At 36.2% G+C, this 15,693-nt stretch overlaps 1 long non-coding RNA gene across 1 annotated transcript in view; it reads right to left on the bottom strand.

Moving 5' to 3' along the window:
* LOC130705748 (uncharacterized) overlaps window positions 1-13,096 on the bottom strand; it is a 31,085-nt gene extending 17,989 nt beyond the window's left edge. Inside the window, exon 1 of the long non-coding RNA XR_009006133.1 lies at window positions 13,054-13,096. This is a non-coding gene — a long non-coding RNA (uncharacterized LOC130705748). The remainder of the gene's footprint in view (window positions 1-13,053) is intronic.
* Between the last annotated feature and the right edge of the window lie 2,597 nt (window positions 13,097-15,693).

Raw genomic sequence — 15,693 nt, 5'->3', positions numbered from 1 at the left:
ATCATCTTTCATATTTACCCATATATTTACATTTTCACATGATCTTCATTCCTTCCCAATGATCTAAATTTCTATCTGGTATCATTTCCCTTCAGCTTGAAGAACTTAATTTAGCACTTCTTGGAGTATATGTCTGATGGTGGTGAACTTTCACTGTTTCTTTTACTGAAATGCTTTGTTCCTGAAGGATTTTTTTTTCTTGCTATAGAATCCTGGCTTTTGTTTTATATATTTTTTAAAAAGATATTATATCACTGACTGCTGGCCTCTATAGGTTATGAGAAGTCATTTGAATTATTTTTCCTCTGTGTAATGTGTCATTTCCCTCTTTGTGCTTTCAAGATTTTCTTATTACCTTTAGTTTTCAGCTGTTTGAGTATGATGTGCCTTGGTATAGTTTTCTTTGTGTTAATCCTTTTGGGGGTTTTCTGAGCCTCTGAAATCTGTACACTCATGCCTTTCACTAAATTTCAGAAAACTTTGGCCATTGTATCTTCAGATATTTTTTCTGCCCTTACTTCTCCTTCTGGGGTTCCAAGTAGTCATATGTTAAATCTTTTGATATTGTCCTACAGGTCACTGGCTCTATTATTTATCTTCAACCTTTTTTTTTCAGTTTTTCAGATTGGATAATTTCTGTTGCTCACTGTTTCTTTTTTCTGTCCTCTCAGTTCTGCTGTTAAGCTTATCTATCAAATGTTTATTTTGAGATATTGCATTTTTCAATTCTAGAATTTTTCTTTAGTACTTTTTTATAGTTTCTGTTTCTTTATTAAGATTTCCTACTTCTTCATTGCAAGCATATTTTTACAGTGCTTTTGATTATAATGAATTTTTTCTATGTTGATTCATCTAGAAAATATGTAAAATTATTTTTATTAACTTATTAAAAGTTTCAGTTTCAACAAATGTTCCTACCCTTTTAGCTAGGTCACAAGAAAAGCTTTTCCTTTCCTTGGAGTTTCAGGTTTTGTTTGTTCATATGCAGCGTGATATGGTAAGAAAATATAAATCACATTGTCATTTGGGGGGGTTTTGATTATGAAATACTTGGCAAGTATTTTTTTTTAAGTCTCAAAGTTCAAAGTATGGTAAATCTTTGTAAAACTGTCATCATTCAACCAATGAGCATTGGCAAAAAACATAAGATAAATAAATTCATTGTTTCCTCTTTCAACAGTTCCATAAAGTAATAATGATTCATAATATTTATGTGTATATTCTAAACCATGATACTTTTCATACTGTGAAGCAAAGCAATTAGGAAGACATTAGTCTCTTGCCTTAAAATTCCAAGGAATCCACATTTTTAGTGTAACATTGTCAAAGCACTATCCATTGTGATAGAAATTATTTTTTTTCATACCTAGTGGAAAATTTTTGACATATATATTCAAAAATATCTGTGCTATGAATCTGATTTTGTAGGCTGCAAACTGACAAAATTTCCTTTTGATTTGGAAGCCTTTTGTGATACAATATACCCAGAGTATTAAATGGGCAGTATCTCATATTGTACAACTCATCTGAAACTAAAGAAGAGTATGTGTAGCTTTACAAATTTTAAGTTAATTGATTTTTGATATTGTTAGAAAGACCTTGTATTCTAAGGGCAGATGTTGGGTGGCTTAACTGAAGATTCTTTTCACTTTTTATAAAATATTTTGCTCATAAAATCGTAATAAAATTTCCACAATTAAACTAATCATTTATCTTGCTATCTCTCCATCTAAAATTCGATTCCTTTTTTGTGCAAGACCCAAAGCCATTTTATAGCTAGACATAGTTATAAGCTCAGATTATGTTTAAAATTTATTTAAAGTTTTCATTGCACATTTAATTCAGATTTTAGGCAACTAATTTCATCTATTCCTATTTGCTTATCAAGAGGAAATTTCTCATCAAATTTACTAGTATTTGCTGAAAATGTCTCACAATATTTTCCACTTCATTAACTTAAATGTTCTTTTTTTCCATAATCAAACAGCTTTTTTGATTTGCTCTGTCACAGCAAATTGCAATTGTCATTCATCATGAAATTCACAGTATATCTTCTTCCAGTCTCTTATTTTTAACTATTATAGCCATAGTACTTATCTCCACTTGATTCTGCATCAGTAGTATGCCTTCATTTTAAATTTTTAAAATGTACATACTAATTTTTTAAACCTAGAATGCTAATTTAATGATAAAGTAACTTAGTTACCAGTTATTTCCTTCATATCAGTGTAACTCATGTTGTCTTCATAAAATATTCAAATAAACACATCAATTTCTTGACACCAACTAGATCAGTGATGTGTTTATGTGCGATGTTAGACACAACATATACATACAACATGCACAGTATAATACAAATATCTATGCAGTGCGGTGACTAAAGTGAAATGCAGTCTTACCAAAACAAAGTAGTCAGTGATGGGAAAATATTTGACACTGCTTCAGTTTTTAAATTTAGATTTAAATTAATTAAAATTAGATAAAATTTAAAAGTCAGTTCTTCAGTCACCCTAACCTTGTGTCTTACAAAGTTCAATCTGATGGTAATACAGAATATATTAGACATAGTGTGGGAATGAGAGAAAAAAACTGAATGCAAGGTATCTGCAGTATTATTAGTTATTGCAATAATCCAGATTGGACATAAGGAAGATCCACTACAGCTGTGATGGTAGAAAAATGTCAAATATTTTTCATATGTTAAGTAGAATCAGCAGGACATAGTGATCAATAGGATGGGAGAGACCAAAAATTCCAGAAAGATCTTAAACACTGTAAGGTATACCTGTAAGCCCACATTTCAATTATCTAATTCCAGCCTGCTAGATCTTTTGTACCAGTACTACTGTCCAGGAAGCTGGGTTCCATCATTGGTATTTTAATAGGGGCCAAGTCTGCTAATTATTCCCAATATTCATCTCCCTTTCTTCCAATAATAAAAGAACCATCTCTTTTTTATTTGCTTATGTGGAGCCACTTAGGATCATGATTGTCTTTCTCCACTTTATTGGTCCATGGATTTTCAGTTATGGCCAATTGGAGATAACTGGAATTGTGTGGCAGTTTGGGGAACCTTCCTTAAATGTGCCTGGTTCATCCCCTTTGCTTTCTTCCTCCATGCCTCCATTCTGCTGCCTGGATTTGAATAAGATGCACTGGAGGGCTTTGGAGCAGAGCCATAAAGCCAGGGGTAAACGTCCAACCTCCAAAATTTTATGTGACATAGAACATTTTTCCTGGTTGAACCACTGTCCTTCTGGGTCTATCTGTCTTACTCACAGCCAAACATAATCTTTGCTTATGCACCCAGGTTGCTATACACTAAAATAGTCATCAAATCCCCCTATCTCATCTCAATCAAAAGCAGATCAAAGATTTCCTGTGAGTGTTCCCTAAGTACTCATCCCCACCTCACCAAAAATTCAGAGTACCTGCAAGAGGAAGATACTTATATTTTCCTTCTAGGATGTGTTTTTCTGGTAGGATGAGAAAAATGCTAAATGACATTTTGAAAGGTAGCATGAACTTCAGAAAAAAAGGTATTAGGGGATGCTATCTGAGATTATCCCTGGGGGAGAAGAGCAGCCAAGTTAATTTATAGAACATTGTAAGATAGGAGCCTTAGTAAGATAAATGCTCCTAAGATTGAGAAACATAAACAATGAGCATTAGCAGAAGTCGAATTATCAAACCACACTATCCTTGGCTTTTAAAACTGAAGTAACTGATTGTTTCCCCATGCCTGTCTTTGGGAAACTGAAATAGAGCAGTGCTTTACGGCAGGTGGAGAAAGGGGAGTTACATCCATGAGTGAACAGTCTTGTTTTGTATCTCCTAACTGACCAATTTACAATAATTCCATTCTGAAATTTGAGCTTATTAAGTTTGGACTCCTACCTCCAATCTTGGGAACTCTAGGTTCTTTCAAGAATGAAGATAGAACTCTAGCCTATTAGATGCCATATTCTGATTCATTCAGTTCACAGAGGGGGCTTACAGCTTTTCTTACAAAAGGTAGAATTGAAACTAGACTGACAGAGAAGTCTGAGGATTGAGGTCTAGCCTAAGATGTCCATCCTTGACCTGTTTTGAGCTGAATTCCTGACATAAAAACCAGATATAAGACTTATATCCCTGGCACTGTAAGGATGAAGGCTACTGCTCTAAGGCCTGGGATAAATACTCCTGTGAACTTCCAGACCCAAATTAACCCCTGTAGACATGTGATTGGCCCTTCTCCCACCCAGCCCAGAAATAAGTATTTCAATTCCTTCCTCCACCAGCCTACCATCTACTAAATTTGCATAAGTTCCAATCACACCCTCTGACACTGTGATTTCACTTCCCATCAGCATGTGGGGACCAAGGACCTTCTTTTATCCTACAGATAGCCCTTCTCTGGGGCCACACAGAAAAATCTGAAATGTATCTACCTTCAAAGATCTGCCTGTTGGTTTAGAAATGCAGACAAATAAAAAGATACTCATAACGTATTGCAACTAAGAGCTAATGAAAGGGGGCTGAGGCAGGTAGGCACCAAAACAGAGTCTAGCAGGACTTCATGAAATAATATGGAGACTTCTATTTGGGGCAAACTAGGTAACCTGAAAAATCTTACAAAATACCTAGAAATGCTCAGTCGGTAAAATAGAGAAATTATTATTTCAAATGCTGATAGATAGTCTATCAAATGCTTAGATAGCTGAGTATCTAAGAATATTAAAGAAATCTGCACTGGGGAAAACTGAAAAAGGAAACTGAAAAGTCAGCTCCGATGAGATGTTACAAAATGAATGGACCTGGAGAGGAAAGTGATGCCAGAAGCACAAGGAGAGACAAATTCATACACATAGTGGACGATTTAACATACCTCTCAGTAAGTGATAGCCCAGGCAGACAAAAATTGCAAGCTAAACATATTGATCTAATGAGCATATTGTAAAAGCCATGCACTTAACATGCACTGAATACAAGCTGAAACTCACGTGGGTTATTTTTTTTTTAATGGACAAAGTTTTGAAACATCCTGATTTCAAAACTTATACTGCAAAGGTATCGTAATCAAAACTGTGTTACTGACATAAAGACAGACATACAGGTCAACGGAATAGAATTGAGAGCCCGTAAATAAACTCACACATTTATTGTCAATTGATTTTGACAAGGGGCTAAGACCATTCAATGGGGAAAGAAGAGTCTCTTCAACAGATAGTGCTGGGAAAACTGGATATCTATATGCAAAAGAATGAAGTTGGACCCTTACCTCAGATCATATTCAAAAATTAACTCAAAATGGATCAAAGACCTAAAAGTAAGAGTTAATCCTGTAACACTCTTAGAAGAAAACACAAGGGGAAAGCTTCATGACACTGGATTTGGCAATGATTTCTTGGACATGACACCAAAAGCACAGGAAACAAAAGACAAAAATAGATCAACTGGACTTCAAAATTAAATACCTTTGTGCATCAAAGTTAACTATAAGTATAGTAAAAAGGCAACCCTCAAAAAGGGAGAAAAATTTCAAATTATCTATCAGGCAAGAGATTAACATCCAAAATATAAAAACAATTTCTACACTTCAACAACAACAAAACAACCCAATTTTAAAATGATCAAATGAATACACATTTCTTCCATGAAGATATACAAGCGGCCAATAAGAACGTGAAAAGATGATCAACATCATTAATCACTGGGGAAATGCAAATCAAAACCACAATTAGATACCACTTCACACCCATTATGATGACTATAATTAAAAAATAAGGGCTTTCCTGGTGGCACAGCAGTTGAGAATCCGCCTGCTAATGCAGGGGACACGGGTTTGAGCCCTGGTCTGGGAAGATCCCACATGCCACAGAGCAACTAGGCCCGTGAGCCACAACTACTGAGCCTGCGCGTCTGAAGCCTGTGCTCAGCAACGAGAGGCCGCGATAGTGAGAGGCCTGCGCACCGCGATGAAGAGTGGCCCCCGCTTGCCGCAACTAGAGAAAGCCCTAGCACAGAAACGAAGACCCAACATAGCAATCAATCAATCAATAAATCTTTCAAAAAAAAAAAAAACCACATGGGCTTCTCCAGCTCTGGAGGAGGATTCAACTTTTAAAATAAATAAATAAATAAATAAATAAGAAAATAACAAGCATTGGTGAGGACGTGGAGAAATTAGAACCCTTGTGCATTGCTGATAGGAATGTAAAATGGTGCAGCTGCTGTGGAAAACAATATGGTGATTCCTCAAAACTTTAAACATAGAATTACCAGGTAATCCAACAATTACACTTCTATGTATATATACAAAACAACTGAAAGCAGGGACTTGAACAGATATTTGTACTCCAATGTTCATAGCAACATTGTATCACAATAGCCAAAGGTGGAAAAAACCCAAATGTATACAACAGATGAGTGCATAAACAAACTGGTTTATTCATATTATGAAATATTATTTAGCCCTAAAAAAGAAATAACATTTTGATACATGCTACAACATGGAAACCTTGAAAGCATTATGCTAAGTGAAATAAACCAGACACAAAATGTCAAATATTGTATGATTCCACTTACATGAGGTACCTAAACCAGTCAAATTCAGAGACAGAAAGTAGAATAGTGGTTACCAGAGGTTTGGGGGAACAGAGGCTGGAGTGATGGGGAGTTATAGTTTAATAGGTACAGAGTTTCCGTTTGGGATGATGCAGAAGTTCTGGGGGTGGATAGTGGTAGTGTGAATGTGCTTAGTGCTACTGAGTTGTACACTTAAAAATGGTTAAAATGGTAAACGTTATGATACATATTTTACCACAATAAGAAAATAATGAAAGAAACATAGACTACCAATATATTTATAAAATATAAATGAAAGGTTTCAGAATCCTGGGTGTGGGTGCATAACATCCAAGTAGAAAACATAAAGTAAATAATAAACTTATCTACACAAATAGTAAAGCTCCTGTTTTAATATCCCCTTGAGCAAAGTTAAAGCAAATTAAGTGGAAAATTTTTGTTCCAAATATGAGAAACAAACTATTGGACCGAATAATGTTTTTATATAACAATATACAGATGAATACACCAATGTGAACAAGAATGAGCCAAGGATAGAAATGGAGATTTAATAAAAGAGGAATTAAAAATGTACATGAAAACATATGTAACTTATGACAAATAAATAGAAACGTTATAAGATATGCTATATTGGCCTTAAAACTAGAAAGTTTTCATAAAAATAATGTTCACTGTACCTTAATTTTGATGTACTATTAGTTCCTAATTAATTTTGGTGGTAAATAATTCATATACAACTTTTCTAGAGAGTACTTTATATCCTTATTTAAAATAAGCATGTTTTGGGGTTTTTTTTGAATTTTATTTATTTTTTTATACAGCAGATTCTTATTAGTTATCTATTTTATACATATAAGTGTATATATGTCAATCCCAATCTCCGAATTCATCACACCACCACCACCACCCCCCTGCCACTTTCCCCCCTTGGTGTCCGTACGTTTGTTCTCTACATCTGTGTCTCTATTTCTGCCCTGCAAACCAGTTCATCTGTACCATTTTTCTAGGCTCCACATATATGCGTTAATATACGATATTTGTTTTTCTCTTTCTGACTTACTGCACTCTGTATGACAGTCTCTAGATCCATCCACATCTCTACAAATGACCCAATTTTGTTCCTTTTTATGGCAGAGTAATATTCCATAGTATATATGTACCACATCTTCTTTATCCATTTGTCTGTCGATGGGCATTTAGGTTGCTTCCATGTCCTGGCTATTGTAAATAGTGCTTCAATGAACATTGGGGTGCATGTGTCTTTTCGAATTATGGTTTTCTCTGGGTATATGCCCAGTAGTGGGATTGCTGGGTCATATGGTAATTCTATTTTTAGTTTTTTAAGGAACCTCCATACTGTTCTCCATAGTGGCTGTATCAATTTACATTCCCACCAACAGTGCAAGAGGGTTCCCTTTTCTCCACACCCTCTCCAGCATTTGTTGTTTGTAGATTTTCTGATGATGCCCATTCTAAGTGGTGTGAGGTGATACCTCATTGTAGTTTTAATTTGCATTTCTTTAATAATTAGTGACGTTGAGCAGCTTTTCATGTGCTTCTTGGCCATCTGTGTCTTCTTTGGAGAAATGTCTATTTAGGTCTTCTGCCCATTTTTTCATTGGGTTGTTTTTTTAATATTGAGCTGCATGAGCTGTTTATATATTTTGGAGATTAATCCTTTGTCCATTGATTTGTTTGCAGATATTTTCTCCCATTCTGAGGGTTGTTTTTTCTTCTTGATTGTAGTTTCATTTGCTTTGCAAAAGCTTTTAAGTTTCATTAGATCCCATTTGTTTATTTTTGTTTTTATTTCCATTACTCTAGGAGGTGGATCCAAAAAGATCTTGCTGGGATTGATGTAAAAGAGTGTTCTTCCTATGTTTTCCTCTCAGAGTTTTATAGTGTCCGATCTTACATTTAGGTCTCTAATCCATTTTGAGTTTATTTTTGTGTACGGTGTTAGGGAGTGTTCTAATTTCATTCTTTTACATGTAGCTGTCCAGTTTTCCCAGCACCACTTATTGAAGATACTGTCTTTTCTCCATTGTATATCCTTGCCTTTGTCATAGATTAGTTGACCATAGGTGTGTGGGTTTATCTCTGGGGTTTCTATCCTGTTCCATTGATCTATATTTCTGTTTTTGTGCCAGTACCACATTGTCTTGAAACTGTAGCTTTGTAGTATAGTCTGAAGTCAGGGAGTCTGTTTCCCCCAGCTCCATTCTTTTCCCTCAAGACTGCTTTGGCTATTTGGGGTCTTTTGTGTCTCCATACAAATTTTAAGATTTTTTGTTCTAATTCTGTAAAAAGTACCACTGGTAATTTGATAGGGATTGCAATGAATCTGTAGATTGCTTTGGGTAGTGTAGTCATTTTCACAATATTGATTCTTCCAATCCAAGAACATGGTATATCTCTCCATCTGTTTGTGTCATCTTTGATTTCTTTCATCAGTGTCTTATAGTTTTCTGAGTACAGGTCTTTTACCTCCTTAGGTAGGTTTATTCCTAGGTATTTTATTCTTTTTGTTAAAAATAAGCATGTTTTTAAATCCAGCAATCCATCTATAGGAATATATCTCATGGTAATCGTTAAACTTAAGAGAGAAAAAAGTACATTTCTATGGTATTATTTATATTAACAAAGTTTGGAAATGATCAACAATAACAATTATGTATAGGTAGATTAAGTATTGTGTTTCAAAAAATGGAAAACTTGGTAGGCATTAATAATTATGTACAGATATAATGACTGATAGTCACAAGATATTTTTCTTTTTTTTAATTGATTTTTTTTATTGAATGGTTCTTTAAATTCTATAGTGCTTTACAATTTTCAAAAGTTTCACACACATAATTTCATGCAATCCCATAATAACCCTTTTTTCCCCCTACCCCTATATTGCCCCTCCCCCACTCCCTCTCCTCACTGATAACCACTAGTTTGTTCTCCTTATCTGTGAGTCTGCTTCATTTTTGTTTTGCTCACTAGTTTGCTGTATTTTTTAGATTCCCCATATAAGTGACATCATACAATATTTGCTTTCTCTGTACGACTATTTCACTTAGCATAATGCCCTCCAAGTCCATCCATGTTGCTGCAAATGGCAAAATTTCGTTCTTTTCTATGGCTGAGTAGTATTCCATTATATACATATATATATATATATGTGTGTGTGTGTGTGTGTGTGTGTGTGTGTGTGTGTATATATATGTCACATCTTCTTTAACCATTCATCTGTTGATGGACACTTAGGTTGCTTCCATACCTTGGCAGTTGTAAATAATGCTGCTATGAACTTTGAGGTGCATGTATCTTTCCAAATTAGTGTTTTTGTTGCTTTTTGTTTTGGATATATACCCAGGAATGAAATTGCTGGGTCATATGGTAGTCCTATTTTTAGTTTTTTGAGAAATTTCCATACTGTTTTCCACAGTGACTGCACCAATTTATATTTCCACCAACAGTGTATGAGGGTTCCCTTTTCTCCACATCCTCACCATCATATTCTGGGTTTTTTTGATGAAAGCCATTTTGACCAGTGTGAGGTAATATATCATTGTGGTGTTCATTCGCATTTTCGTAATGATTAGTGATGATGAGCATCTTCTCATGTGCCAGTTTGCCATCTGCATTTTCTGTTTGGAAAAATGTCTATTCAGTTCTTCTGCCTATTTTTTTAATCTTTTTTTTAAAAAAATGATGAGTTATATGAGCTGTTACGTATATGTTACATATTAACCCTTTATTGGTCATATCATTTGCAAATATGACCCATTCAGTAGGTTGTCTTTTCGTTTTGTCAATGGTTTCCTTTGCTGTGCAAAAGCTTTTAAGTTTAATTAGGTCCCATTTGTTTATTTTTGCTTTCATTTCCTTTGCTTTAGGAGACGAATCCAAAAAAAATCATGCAGCAATTTATGTCAAAGAGTGTTCTGCCTCTGTTTTCCTCTAGGAGTTTTATAGTATCCAGTCTTGCATTTCGGTCTTTAATCCATTTTGAGTTAGTTTTTGTAGCTGGTGTTAGATAATGTTCTGATTTCATTCTTTTACATGTAGCTGTCCAATTTTCCCAGCACCAATATTGAAGAGACTGTCTTTTCTCCTGATATTCACAAGATTTTGAGAAAATAAACAGATTACATACAAAAATGCAATGTCTCCGCAATTTTGTAAAAATTATAGATATGCCTTAAATACCAATGTCTAATATAAACACGGTATTTGTAAAGGTACATTTGATATTAGACACTAATTCTGACTGGTTTATAAAACTTCTGAAATTCAGGCATCTTTGCTCTTAAGTAGATAATAATTTCTTCTTCAATATTTATATAATACAGAGTAATTAATCCCTGAAGGCACTGAAACACAACCTTCTCAGATCAAATCCATGTCATCCCACTTAGAAGTTGGGGAATCTTGGGGCTTCCCTGGTGGCGCAGTGGTTGAGAATCTGCCTGCTAATGCAGGGGACACGGGTTCGAGCCCTGGTCTGGGAGGATCCCACATGCCGCGGAGCGGCTGGGCCCGTGAGCCACAGCTGCTGAGCCTGCGCGTCTGGAGCCTGTGCCCCGCAACGGGAGGGGCCGCGATAGTGAAAGGCCCGCGCACCGCGATGAAGAGCGGTCCCCGCACCGCAATGAAGAGTGGCCCCCGCTTGCCGCAACTGGAGAAAGCCCTCGCACGAACCGAAGACCCAACACAGCCAAAAATATAAATAAATAAATAAATAAAGTAGGGAGAAAAAAAATTATAATATAAAATAAAAAAAAATAAAAAAAAAGAGAAGTTGGGGAATCTTGGACAAGTTGTTTAACTTGCATAAGTTTATTTTTCTTTATTGGTATAATGGCAATATTACTTACTACCACACACATAGGGTTTTGTTTCTAGATTTAAATTAGATAATTACACGCATCTTTTAGTTCTGTGCCTGACACATGAAAAGCATAAACATAATTTTTTCAGTCGCCCTCCTTGGGATAGGCATGTTTTCACTGGAGTAAAACAGGCAGGGATTGTTGGGTGGGACACCAACAGAATGTTCTGCTCTAGCTCCTATTATATGAAAGCTGTGATGGGTAATTTTATGGGTCAACTTGACTGGGCCATGGGTGCCCAGATATTTGGTTAAACTCTATCTCGTGTGTCTCTGAGGGTGTTTTGGATGACATTAACATTTGAAATCAGTGGACTGAGTAAAGCAGATTGTCCTCCCTGATGTGGGTCTCGCCCAATCCGTTGAAGGCCTGAATAGAATAAAAAGACTGAGCAAAGAGAATTCTTCCTCTCTGTCTTTGAGCTGCAACATCAGTCTTCTGCTGCTTTCAGACTCACACTCCAACTGGAACATACACCATCGGCTCTCCTGGTCTTCAGGCCTTCAAACTTAGACTGGGACTATGCTATCCTGGGTCTCCAGTTTGTCAGCTGCAGAACTTGGGACTTCTCGGCCTCCATAACTTATAACATTGGGTTGGCCAAAATGTTCATTCAGGTGTAAGGAAAAAATGAACAAACTTTTTGGACAACCCAATAACTATCTATCTACATATCTATCTATATGGATATATATGGTCTATATATAGGTAGATACATATATGTATGTATATATTATCTATATCACCTATTGGTTCCATTTCTCTGCAGAACCCAGACTAATAGAAGAGCAAAAGAAAGAAATCTCAGCTATGCTGGGGCTCAGACATCCACTGTATGTGACCTACAGAAGTTATCTGAGGGAACTCTTAAGGGAGGGGACCCAGGCAAATGACATTTAAATCAGAACTAAGCTTTAAGGGAAGGGGAGATGAAGTGCACACCCAGAAATGATGCTTCTGCACCTCTGACCCTCTTCCAGTTCCTCTCAAAGTCTCCAAGCACTTTCCCTTCTTGGTGTTGGTTTGAAAACTCAGAGGAGTCCCCAGGTTAAATTCAAAACTGGCCCCCGTACATGGAGGGCAAGGAGAGACCAACAGAAGAAGCAGACCAGTCCGGATTGGTAGGTGGCAGTGTTAATAAGCAAGGGAACTTACATAGGAGGCTTGTCTTGAGCAGCTGCAAGTTAGTAAATCTCTACACCCACCTGCCAGAATCTTAAAAGTTTATATAGAGGCTGTATCTGGGTTCAGTCACATATACTGTCCAGATGGTCTCAACAACACATTAGCACCTCAAGGGTGCATGCTTGGAATGACTCCTAGTGTGAGAACACTGGGCAGAATGTACATTCCAAGGAAGGGAGTAAGGAGGAGTCTCCAATCGCCAGGATCCAGTTTGCAGGTCAACCAGCAGTCACTTCCTCCTGATGACCTCGTCCAACAGCCTCCATCTTTTAAAAGGCTGTTGGTGGGATTCTGTACAGCCTTTTGTTAGAGCACCTCCCAGTCCAGCATTGTGGTCCAGATAATAGTCATTCAAAGGAGTTCCCTGTTTCGAGACAACCCCACAAAGTAAGAATACCCATTTGTCTGCCCATACCTTTTATTTCTTTGTCAAATTGTGCTCACGTGGTGGGGGTCACATCTTCAGGAAGTCTGTATGAAGAAGAAATCTCCTTAACTTTGGATATTGAAAAGCATCTTAATGTAGAGTTCTGTCACATTTTCTCCTTTTTTTCCTGTAATTTTCTCCACAATTATTCATAAACTGACATACTGTTGACTTTAATCATTCTGCCACGTCATCATAAGACTCACTTTAAACCATATTAATATAGAATAATTTGAATTTTTCACTATTTTTAAAAGTAAGAAATAAATGTAAATTTATAAATTTGTATAGCAACTATAAGCATGGTTATAGGAAAGGTTTATATTTTTCTATTGACTGATGTCGTGGAAGTAAATTATCATCTTTGAAATTATTAACTACTGCTCAGTTACCCCGTAATGGGTTGTGCTGATGCACAGGGATGCCAGCTATATTGTTAAGAGTCTGGTAGCTTATAGCGTTTTTCCACAATTCTTCCTTTACTAGGTGCCCTTGTCATGGCTCACCCCTGCTGTTAATATTGGACTCGTCCATTTGACTTGTCTAATCAACAGAATGTGGGCTGATCAGGATGGGTGTATAGACTTTAAAGATGCTTTGGCTCAGCCTTTTGTGCTTCTGTTGTGCACCATGAAAAGAACATGCCCAAGAACCTGCTGGCCAAAATGAGACATCAGAAACAGGAGGGGAGAATAACCTTTTTAACCGCATGAGTTATTTCAAAAATCACCCCTTCTAAGAAAGCAACTGGAAGTTTTCCACCAGGTGAAAGAGTAGAAAACTAGAAATTCAATATAGGAGAGAAGTGAAAAGAATCTCTATAGTGATGGTGGTGGAGGAGACTACAGTATCTCTTGTGTACCAGGCACAGACGGCAACCAGCCCAGAGTGGATCATATTTTAAAATTGTGGCCAAAGATGATGCAGACCCTTTCCTCCACAGGAAACACTCAGGTATACCGAAAGTAAATTGAATTAAAAATGACTGGTGAAATCCGTAATAATGGTATATGACTGACACTGAATTATGAGGTATTAAAGAAATATGTTCAAATCTTAATGTCTACTCTGAGGCAATACAGTCTGCTATTTATATAGAATATCTCCCCAAGAATACAGAAGCTGAAAAATGAGGTTGTCTCTAAAGAGCATCACTGTGTAGCTTGGAGAAAGGGGAAAGAATAAGACTTTTGTTTCTTTTGAATTTAGCACACTGTGTGTTATAAAAATGAACTGGGTAAATATATCCCCCAAATTCCAGTTACACCTTTGTTTTATTTCCACATTATAAAATTTGGCCTTCTTTAGTCTTGAGGCTAACAGAATTCCAGGAGTTAAATTTAAAAGAGTAGCCTCCCCTGACTCTGGGAGAAAAAATACCTTACAAAGAGGGACCAATAATATCTCCCCTGTCCCCAACAGCTACAAAATATCAGATAATAAAAAGCTCCTAGTAAATGTTCTCACTAATAAAATAGACTTTAATACTTCAGATTTTTTGCTGTCTTTTTGAAATACACATTAACCTCTCAAGAGTCTGTAATTATGTTTGGTGGTCTTAATCATACATACCTTTAATTTAAATTGTCATGTTTTATGAAATGTACATATATACGTAAAATTTTTTTTAAAATAAAGGATCTGGCTTATTCTGGTTTTTCTTTCATTATACATACGTGCATGAAAAGTTAATGAAATGTATGGGTCTGCTAGATTTCTTATTTAAATAAAACATTCAAGAGTCTGTGACCAATTTAAAGTAACATTAGTGATTATTTCAAAAACTACCCATGACCCATTTTAGCAATTAAGAGCAGATGTACACTGTTGGCTAATGGGAAATGTTTCCTTGCTAAGAGAGAGAACAGAAAATGATCTCTCCTATTTTTACATCTGGATGTTGTCATGGCTGTGTAGAATGTCCAAAAACCTGTCAGCCATCATGGTAGCAGCCAACACTGGGGAATACAGAGTGGAAAACGAAAGAGAATCTGAGTCTCTGAATATTTCATTTTGCTAATGAATCAAAAATCTCTGGAGCTGGTTCTCCCTTTTAAAGCCTGTTATATGACTCAACATACTTCCTCACTGCTTCAGCCAGGTTGGTATTTTAATTTCTGATGAGTATATCCTAACTGTAACAAACAACTAAAGGACATGGTTCATACTGGGAGCTGGAGATGTAGAGACAAAGCTGATTCCATCACAGCCATCAACCAGCTCACTGTCTGGTGGGGGATGAACACACACACAGAATGGCCTAGGTGTTAAATGCTGTCCTACAAATTGTACAGATACTTTGTGAAACTAGACAAACCTACTGCATCCAATGATGTATGAGCAAGGAGCGAAGAGATATTGCAAAAATATTCAAATAGCCAATAAACAATCAGAAGATTGGAAATGTGAACCACAATTATCACAATCAGATGCCACTATATACCTACCTGAGTAGCAGAAAAAATATATATATTTTAAACTGATGATGCCGAGTATTGTCAAGGATACAAACACACACTGCTGGTGGGAGTGCCAGTTGGTATATCTGTTTGGAAATCTATTTAGGAGAACTAAACTTACTAAAGCTGAACACAGGCATACTCATAACCAAACCCAAGGAATTTCATT

Source organism: Balaenoptera acutorostrata, chromosome 19 (genome assembly GCF_949987535.1).
Source record: "Balaenoptera acutorostrata chromosome 19, mBalAcu1.1, whole genome shotgun sequence".
NCBI classification, from domain to species: domain Eukaryota; kingdom Metazoa; phylum Chordata; class Mammalia; order Artiodactyla; family Balaenopteridae; genus Balaenoptera; species Balaenoptera acutorostrata.
This window is presented reverse-complemented; position numbering and strand designations above follow the sequence as displayed.